This window comes from Lactuca serriola, chromosome 4 (genome assembly GCF_051521515.1).
Source record: "Lactuca serriola cultivar US96UC23 chromosome 4, Lser_US96UC23_V15, whole genome shotgun sequence".
NCBI lineage: Eukaryota > Viridiplantae > Streptophyta > Magnoliopsida > Asterales > Asteraceae > Lactuca > Lactuca serriola.
In genome coordinates, this window is record NC_136411.1 from 23,830,893 (window position 1) to 23,841,443 (window position 10,551).

At 31.0% G+C, this 10,551-nt stretch overlaps 1 pseudogene across 1 annotated transcript; it reads left to right on the forward strand.

Moving 5' to 3' along the window:
* The first annotated feature begins 6,045 nt into the window (after positions 1-6,045).
* On the forward strand, positions 6,046-7,545 carry LOC145101194 (uncharacterized; annotated as a pseudogene). Its single transcript, XR_013705517.1, has 3 exons — positions 6,046-6,189; positions 6,767-6,905; positions 6,985-7,545. The product of XR_013705517.1 is annotated as an uncharacterized LOC145101194 (transcript).
* Positions 7,546-10,551: the final 3,006 nt, after the last annotated feature.

Consider the following 10,551-nt stretch of genomic DNA (forward strand, 5'->3'; position numbering starts at 1 on the left):
TAAAGTTTATGTTTAAACCATAAAACGTCAAACTTACGAGTGTTTTATAAAATTAATCCTTTTTATTCAAGTTATTATTTATTTACTAAAATCGGTTAGCATTTTACAAATAGGCATAATTTTTTGAGATGACATCTAAAGATATATCCTCATAAACAAAAACAGTGGATCAATCTTCACTCCTTTATCAGTTTCGATCCTAAAATTTAAGAATAACAAAACCTTATGTTTTCAACCTTTTATCTAACAAAAACGATTGTAAATGTATTTTTTGCAGAACAACCATTGACATTATTATTATTATTTTACATTATACTTATACCCACTTTTAACCAACATTGGGTGGGTTTATCGTTAAACACAAGCTAAAACAAGTGCTTCATAGTCCAAATGCTCATCATTAGAAAAAACATCATAAATGGTCCCTGTAGTTTCCCAAAATCTGAAGTTTAGTACCCGTGGTTTAGAAATGTCACAGATGGTCCATATGCTTTCAAAACTTTTGATGATCGGTCCTTATTGCTAACTCCGTTAAATTTTCTCCGTTAACCGAGGGGCATTTTCGTCATTTCACACCATAGGGACCATTTATGATGTTTTCTCTCATTTTTTTTAAAAGAAAAATTAAAATATAGTTATTTAATACTCTCTCTCTCTCTCTCTTGTATCAACATCATCTTTATCAAAATGTTTTAGCATACATATTCCATTCCAGAATTATTGAATTGTTCAAACCTTCAAGAGTTTTCCGGTATAACCTTTAGAACATTTACCTAAACAAACACAAAAATCGATCAGATCTAGCCTCAACAACATCAATCATCTCTTATCTCTTTCAAGAATTTCATCACACGAGTTAGACCAGATCTTGTCACGACCATATGAAGCATGTTCTTTGATGAAGAGCTTGGTGAGCATATGTGATTTTCAGAGTATGATGAAGAAGGAAGTGGCAGAGTTGGAGATAATGAATGTGATTGAAGCGGAAATCGGAGGTTGGAGAGGTTAAGCTATCTGATCACAGGGGAGAAAAGTCGAAGTTTGGAGAGGAAATCGGAGTTGTAGATGATGAAGACGAGGGAGGCGATGAGGATTCAACCCCAATTTTTCTTACCCCACATCCAAAAGCTTTTGTTTACCCCAATGAATTTAACCCCTACTTTGCCAAAATTTAAATCCATTGAGTGTTTGTTGATGTTAAAACCCCAAAAAAGATCTCCAACCAAACTGCGAGTAGAACCGAACAGCAAGAAACAATGATCTCACCACCTCGACTAATGACTAAGAAACCGCCCTAGGCTTGATGAAAACCAAACTCCAAGATGAAACGCAGGAACCAAAATACACAGTAGAGACTCCCACTAGCACCAGGCAAAAACATAGATAGACTCACCAAAACAACAACAAGAAGGCATCTAACCACCAAACAACAAAACAAATCGAAAATAATAAAAGGCTTAGCAATAATCACCAACAAAGGAGAACGAAATCTTGGAATACACTTCAAAGAAAGATAAAGAGAACTGGCAACATCCACCACCACCACAGGGGCAATTGGGTGTAGTTGGCGTTGACCTAATTCAATTGGGTGTAGTTGGTGTCTAAATATGATATTTTGGCTTTGATTTAGAGGAATCAAGGGTTATTATTGATGGTGGTAGCATCAAGAGAGAGAGAGGGAGAGGGAGAGAGAGAGTATTAAATAACTATATTTAATTTTTCTTTTAAAAAAATGAGAGAAAACATCATAAATAGTCCTCGTGGTGTGAAATGACGAAAATGCCCCTCGATTAACGGACAAAATTTAACGGAGTTAGCAATAAGGACCAATCATCAAAAGTTTTGAAAGCATAGAGACCATCTATGACGTTTCTAAACCACAAGTACTAAACTTCAGATTTTTGGAAACCATAGGGACCATTTATGATGTTTTTTCTCATCATTAATATTGATCCCTATAACCACCACTTTCTTGTGAAAAGATGGGAAAATGACTTACCAGAGTGATTATCTATGTTGCTTTATTCACATTTAGGTATTTTTTTTTAGTTTTATATACATTTGACCATTTAATTTGTTATATGTGTTTACATAAATTAACAAGTTAAATGGTTAAATGTTTAAAAAAGTTGTTTAAATGTAAACAAAACGAAAAGTTAATTACCCTGATAAGTCGTTTTCTCCACTTTTAATAGCGACTTTATTTTTCATATTTGTTTGTATTATTTTCTTCAAACGTTATTTTAAAATATCCATAATTTTCTAAATAATAATTAAATATTGATCAATTTTAAACTTTACTTTTTAATTAATAAATATGTTTTTGTTTTGTAAAATATTTTATATAGCCTCTTATATTTTTTTTTTCTTTTGTTTTAAGCATATACAATATTTTAAAATAAATAGTATCTAACGATAAAATTAAATAAACTAAAATATAACAATAAATATGGAATGTCTTTTAAAAAAATAAAAAGAAAATATTACTTAGCAAATAAAAAAACAAAAAAAAAATTATTTAAAGTAAATGTCTTAAAATTATTCCAACTTTTTTAATACTTTTTAACTAGATGTTTATAAACTTTTACTTTTTTAATACAACGTTTTAAATTAATATTTAACAAAAATATTTTAAAATGTTATAAAAAAATATTAGACTGTCATACAAAATCTATTAAACACTTGAAAACTATTGTAAAAGAAAGTTTAAAAATAAATTCATGAAAGTTATAAAAAAATTGTATGAAAAAAAAAACAAGTTAAAAACTTATAAGAAAAATTTAAAGCATTTATAAAATATTTGATATAAAAGCACTTGTATTAAAATTACATGAAAATATAAAAAAAAGTTAAAAAAAATTATAAGCAAAATTTAAAACATTGTATTAGAAAAACCTATAGAAAAAATAATGTTATAAAAATTATAAAAATTTCAAGAAATTTAAAAAAAGATTTTTTTTTATACATATTTGACTATTTAACTTGTTAATTGTGTTTACACATTAGTGAAACCCTTCTATGATGATGAAATCCTCTATGTTAATAGAACAATACCATTGTGTCCACGTAGCAACTTCATAGCCCCTCCCTGCAAAATCTTCCCGCCTAAAAGTTTCAATAAAAAGTACTGAATATACCCCAAACCATTTCATCGAGATTTTGGTTTTGAAACTGAAGATCAGAACAAATATGATGTTAATCTATTCCACAAATAACGCTCAACATTCTAAACTGAAGTCGATAAATCAGGAACTTCAACGAACGAATTTGTGTATATTGTCTCTGCTATTGTGTCCACCGTCTCTTTTTTCTATGCTGTCTCTCCCCTTTTGCCCTAATTCTTTGGAATTTCCAAATATGAAGCCGATATATATCAGTAATTCTTTGTATCTATTTCCATTTCCCTCATTCTTTGTATCTATTTTTCAAGAAACCTATTAAACCCTAGATGATGCCACTCATGTCTTTCTCTCTCCATCCTCTGTCTATCACTTTGTCCATCTCTTTCAGGAATTTTTTATGTGCATTCATTTCTTACAGATGCGTGAGTCTTTTGAATTAAAATGTTTTTTTAACCTATACAAATAAAAATAAATATTAATTTTATATAATCAATAATATAAAAGTCTAAAAAAAACTTATATTTTATTAATTTAATAAAATTTTATAAATATTTTAGACAAAACTGCAAAAATGGTCCCTGTGATTTCTCATTTTATGTGGTTACGGTCCAAACATTTGAAAAGTTGCAGATATGGTCCTTTTCAACAAGTTTTGTTGTGGTTTTGGTCCCTTATCCGTTAGTTGGCTGTTAACTTCCTTAATATGACAATTTTGCCCATAGGGACCATTTTCGTAGTTTTGTCTTTTACCATACTATAAGGGTCATTTTTGCATACATTCTTTTTTATTTTATTGAAGTATTATATATTGATAGATATTATTTTTAATATATAATATTATATATTAATAAATATTCTTTTATTGGATTATTAATTTATTTTAGTTGATTTCGTTTAATTTTTTTTGTTGGAGTAATTCATTTTTATTGAATTATTATATATCAAAACATATAGTTTTTAATAAATAATATTTATATAATAACAAATATTATATTATTGGATTATTAATTTTTTTAGTTAATTTTAGTAATTCCTTTTTTTTATTGTATTATTACTTTTAATTTATTATTTTATTCATATACTAAATACTGTTTTATTTGGATTATTAATTTATTTTAGTTAATTGTATTTTAAATTTTTTTTGTCGAAGTAGTTCTTTTTTATTGAATTATTATAAATCAGTACATATAGTTTTTAATATATAATATTTATATCATAATAAATATTATATTATGGGATTATTATATATTTCAAAACATTATTTTATTGGATTATTAATTACTTTTAGTTGATTTTTTTATAATTTATTTTTTGTTGGAGCAATTGTTTTTTATTAGATTATTATATATCAATAAATATTATTTTTAATATATAATATTTATATTATAATAAATAATACATTATTAGATTATTAATTTTACTAATTTCTTTTTTGTTTTTTTGAATTATTAATTTATTGAATTATTACTTTTAAATTTATTATTTTTTTAAGATAATAAATATTATCTTATTGGATTTTTATTTTATTTAATTGTATACTGTTATTTGTTTTTAATTTTATTAGCACTACAAAGTAGCCGAAATACGTAAAAGTATCATTTATCATCGTCAAAAATTGGCAGGATCACCTCCAAACACCTACATCGAAGGCTCAATAGATACCATACCCTATTCCACCCAGCGTTGCTGGTAGCCACCGGTGACAACCTCTTCATAATCAATTGGAATCCTTCATATCCCACATAATACACAACAACCCCTATAACAATTATAAGTGGTGGTGGTGACGGAGTGACGGTGGTGATATTTTTCCTATGGTTTCTCACTGTAAGTTACATGAAAAGAAGGTGTTTGGCAGTGATCCTAACGATTTCGATGATGAAAGACGATTTTGCTTATTCCACGATTTTGTGGTGGAATCAATAAAATTAACAAGAACTATTATTATAAATTAAAAATAAATTAATAATCCAATAAAATAATATTTAGTATATGAAGAAAATAATAAGTTAAAAGTAATAATCCAATAAAAAATAGTTTAGAAAAAAGAAATTACAAAAATTAACTAAAAGCAAATAATAATCCAATAATCTAATATTTATTATGATATAAATATTATATATTAAAAACTATATCTACTGATTTATAATAATTCAATAAAAAAGAATTCCTTCGACAAAAAATAAAATAAAAATAGAATTAACTAAAATAAATTAATAATCCAAATAAGGCAATATTTAGTATATGAATAAAATAATAAATTTAAAAGTAATAATCCAGTTAAAAATAATTAAAAAAAGGAATTACAAAAAGTTAACTAAAAAAAATTAATAATCCAATAATATAATATTTATTATGATATAAATATTATTTATTAAAAACTATATGTATTGATATATAATAATTCAATAAAAAGAATTACTCCAACAAAAAAAAAATAAACGAAATCAACTAAAATAAATTAATAATCCAAAAAAAAATATTTATTAATATATAATATTATGTATTAAAAATAATATCTTTATATATATAATACTTCAATAAAATAAAAAAAAAATGTATGCAAAAATGGTCCTTATAGTATGGTAAAAGACAAAACTGCGAAAATGATCCCTGGGGTCTAATTGTCATTTTAAGGAAGGTAACAACCAACTAACGGATGAGGGACCAAAACCACAATAAAACTTGTTGAAAAGGACCATATCTTCAACTTTTCAAACGTTTGGATTGTAACCACATAAAATGAGAAACCACATGGACCATTTTTGCAGTTTTGTCAATATTTTACCTATGATTTACACCGTTGTAACCTAAATAATAATATATAAACACATTTAACAATCTAATATAAAGAATAAATAGGTAAACAAAAAATTAATTAAAGTTGAGAATACGAAAAGATAATTACTTCACATGCTATGGTAATAATTTACTCATTTACGTTTTCTTCACCTCCATCTGCTTTTCCATCATTGACTGCATCCTCCCGCTCGCTGCCGCTTCCGTCGTTCCTCGCCGGCCGTCGGTCTACGCCGCCGCCTCCGTCGCTGCGTTACTCCTTCGTTCGGTATCTTCTGCACTTTTCTCTTTTAATCCTAGTTTTCCCCAAATCTTTCCCCATTCTTGTTAATCTGCTTTGTGGATCAACATTGCTTGTTGTCTCTGTTCATGATCTTAAGTTCTGAATATGGGTATTGCTTGATCTTAACTTTGAAATTCAAAATCAGATTGATATACATTGTTGTACTTCTGTGGTTTATGTAATTATGGACTTAGGAATTAGGATTAACAATATCTTCAAAATGTTTATGTTTTTTGCTCAATGGTATTAATAGATTTTAGAAATTGATTTCGCTCTACATTCTATTGATCATATAGACTAAAGAATTCAAAACCCAAATCAAATGAAAGCTTACAAATCCTTGTTTCAGTTCCTGTTGAGTGTGTTCTTGAGTGCTTGTTACGATATCTTCAAAAGAATGTTGCTATTTCTTGCATTTAGCTCACAAAAAAAATATGAATTGTAAGTTGTAATCATCTAAATATTTTGACAAGTTACATAAAAAGAATACAAAAGGAGAGGAATTGTTTTCTTTGAAGTTATGTATAATTAACCGAATTTCTTTGCTTCCATTAAACTTTAGGGCTTTTATCTAAAAAATGGGTAGTAGATTGGGAAGAAGAGTGGTTAACTTTGCCAATATCCCAATAAAGCTTCTCATGCCCTCTTCTTTCTCTAACATTACCGAAATCGCCCTCAAAACCATCCCCTCAGCTTCAAAGGTACACACCCAACAAACATTTTTTTAATCACGTATTCTGTTTTATGTTTTTGTTACCTTTCAAAACATTCCATTTTTAGATTGAAATCAAGAGAGTTTTGGAATCATTATACGGATTTGAAGTGGATGAGGTTCGAACCCTAAACATGGATGGAAAAAAGAAGAAAAGAGGTGGAGTTTTGATTGCTAAACCTGATTACAAAAAAGCATATGCCACTTTACAAACCCTCTTTCAATATCCCCGGATTTGTACCCTATTCGTGTGATTCAAGAGGAAAAGAAGAACATGATGAGCAAACAGGCTAAATCAAGCATTGTTGAAGGTGATGAAACAAACAAGACACATTGGCTTGATGGTGGTGGGGTCAAGAAAAAGACTGGTTATGGCGGTAGGGAGCGGCAGGGAGTGTCCGACCGCTGGAGGGGCGGCGGCACTGATAACGCTGCCGCCACCCCCAAGTTTCCATGGACTGCCATGCGGTCTACTTCTAGGTAGGTTTTTCATGTTCTTGGTTTGGTTGAATAATATGCTTGTGCATTCTAGGTGTTTGATGAAATGTCTTAGAGTGAAAAGTTATCGTTAGACTTTTTTGTTTGTTTGTTTGATTTGAAGTTAAGCAAAGAGGGAAGGGCTCAATATATATTAATGATGAGCAATAGGAAGCATCTGTTTTAGTATGTGTTTAATGACATACAGATTCCGTTCTTTTAGCTTTGTGTTTAACTAACGATAAACCCACTCTAGCTGGGCTAAGAGTAGATATACTGCAAAAATTTATAATGTCAATGGCTGTGCTGCAAAAAAGAAATTTGCAATCCTTTTTTCTATAGATAAAAGGTTGAAAACATAAGATTTTTTTGGTTCCTAAATTTTACAATCGAAACTGATAGAACTCATGATAGGAGTGAAGATCGATCCATTAGTGAAAAAAAAGAGAAAAACCCAATTAACAAACCACTTTTTGTTTATGTAGTATATCTTTAGATGTCATCTCAAAAACTTATGTCCATTTGTAATATGCTAACAAATTTTTTATAAGTAAATAATCTTTGAATAAAAATTAAAAAGGTTTTTTTATTATTTATTTTAAGGGATGGATGGCCTTAATATAATAATAAAACTTAGTTATCATCGTTCAACGATTGAGATTAGGGATGAAAATTTGGCTCGAAAACCTAATCCGAACCGAACCAAATTAGGCCTGAATAAGCAATTTGATTCGGGTTTCGGACATCTATATTAAGCTTATTCGGTTCTCAGGTTATTCGGTTTGGGTTACCCAAATAAGAGCTTATTCGGTTATAAATACTCAACCCGAATAAGCATTCCTCCTCATCTTTCTCTGATCAACAGAAATCAAAATCATGGTTCACATTTTTGTCATCGTCGTTCATAACAGAAAAAAGCCCTATACTTGTTCTCGTCGTTTTAAAATCGACCAATCTTCTCATCTATTTCCAAATTCGAAATCACTTTTGTCGATCGTTCATCTTGTTTCAAACTTTCAAAAATCGACCATTCATATTGTCTCTAAGGATTCAAGAATTCCTACTTTGTCTAGTCATGGAAAATTGGGTTCTAACTCAAAAATTCAAGTAAGAAATTAATTCTCACTACGTAAATTTTATTTTTTCAATGTGTTATTGTGTTATGTTAGTCTTTGAACGTTTTATATTGATGTATAAAAGTACATTATTATCACATTATTCGGGTTATAGAATCCTAATACGGTTTATTTGGTTTTTTTTAGTTATATTAGGTCTTTAATCATTTTGTACATGTTATTCGGGTAATAACGGGACCGAACCGATTATTACCCGAACCGAACCGAACTCGTATTGGTTAATCAGTTCGGTTTTCGATTCATTCAATTACCCTTATTCAGTTTTCAGGTTATTCGGGTTTGGTTCGGTTCCGACCCGAATAACATCCCTAATAGAGATGACAAAAGGGCAACAAGTTGCGCCTCTAAGCCTTTTTGTATGGTAAAACCAATTCTTCTTAAAATTACATCTATAGATCTAGGGGATATAACATTGCTATGCATGATCAGTTGTACTCTATTAAGAAGCTCCACCGCATTTGGCGCGAGGAAACCAAACATATCAAATGCAAATGATATGAACACGTGTTAATTTTCCATGCACGATTTATCATGTTTGGTGACCTTGCCTGTAGCAGCTTTTAAAGTAGTCTATCCCGTTGTGAAACTCCCAGCACTCAAGCCCATGAGAGGGGATACCCCTGTAAGGTCCACACATGCGTGTTTCCCTCCCACCCATCCAAAAACCAGAACGTCGGCCGGTCTAAGGGTTGACCTTCCTTTTGTCGGGTCAATCAAGAAATTCACAGGAGCCTCTTTTTTGGCGGAAACCATGGCACGCTTAAATATGTGAAACAAAATATCCTTAACCATATACTTCCTGTTATTTGAACCCTGTGAGTTCTTTACAATGAACTGCATGCTCTCCAAAAAAGTCCAAACATGCCTTGCGGCATGCTGGACATGTCTCATCAATTGAGAATACTAGGATCATGAGTCGATGTTTGAGGATAGTACGATACTCCACATGAGACATATGTTGGCCAAGCCCATCTATATGGATAGCTAAAAGAAAATCTTTAGCATGTGGTGAACATAAACACTGGAAAACTGCTTTCTGTCGAGCTGTCATTTTTAGATGCACTTCCATATCTTGGACAATTTTACTAAAAATGACACTCGCCAGTGTATTCTGGGATTTTTTTTTTTGGGGGGGGGGGTGGGTGGTGTCCTTAGTAGTAAAACTGCTTAGGTCAATGTTTGGAAGCTTGTTACGAAGAGAAGCCAAGGGACATGCATAATCAAATCCATACCATATATGTCTCTATCCCGTAAGATGTGGTCTTGGAATACCTAAGATTGGTCCCTTGAGGCAACAAAAGCATGAGTTAGCCTCTACTGCTAAGTATAAACCCAAACCACCAAACCTAATATGTAGGGAAGCAATTCGCCACTGTATGTCGCCAAAGAAAGGGCCACCACAAACCACAATGTCCTCAATCGCCCCACGTAACCCATTGTCAAAGAACAATGCATCCTCCTCCATGTGCACAGGTTGGCATGTCCTCAACCAAAAGAAAATTTTAGCAATACCCATACAAGACCAATGTAGAAGGAGTTCACTCTGGTGGTCAGACAATTGTGGAAGAAGGTGCATCAAATTCACAGCGTTTTCAACTCTCTTTATGGCTAAGCTGCTAATGAAACCGACGTCTCTACTAATTGCTCCTCCAAGAAGTTTCACCCCCAATGACAGCCTCCCGATACTAACCGAGAATAACCCCTCATGCATGGAGAAGAAGCTTGCAATTGTCTCTAATATTATGCAAGAGCGGGTGCAACACAAGGGAAAAGAGAAGTGGTCCCAAGGGGTATCCTTGCTGAACCCAAGTAGTGGACCAAATATGTGTATCTCCTAGATACAACCTTGCTGCTTGACCATATATGAATTCTACCCGCAAGGTTATAAAAATTCACCTTAATCTGACCTCATGAAGTAATACAGATATGTCGACAAGGTTAAAGGCACTGGAGAAGTCAACGGTAAACATAGAAAGAGACCCATCATCGTGACACTCACTCAACACCATGTTGGGTGAACGT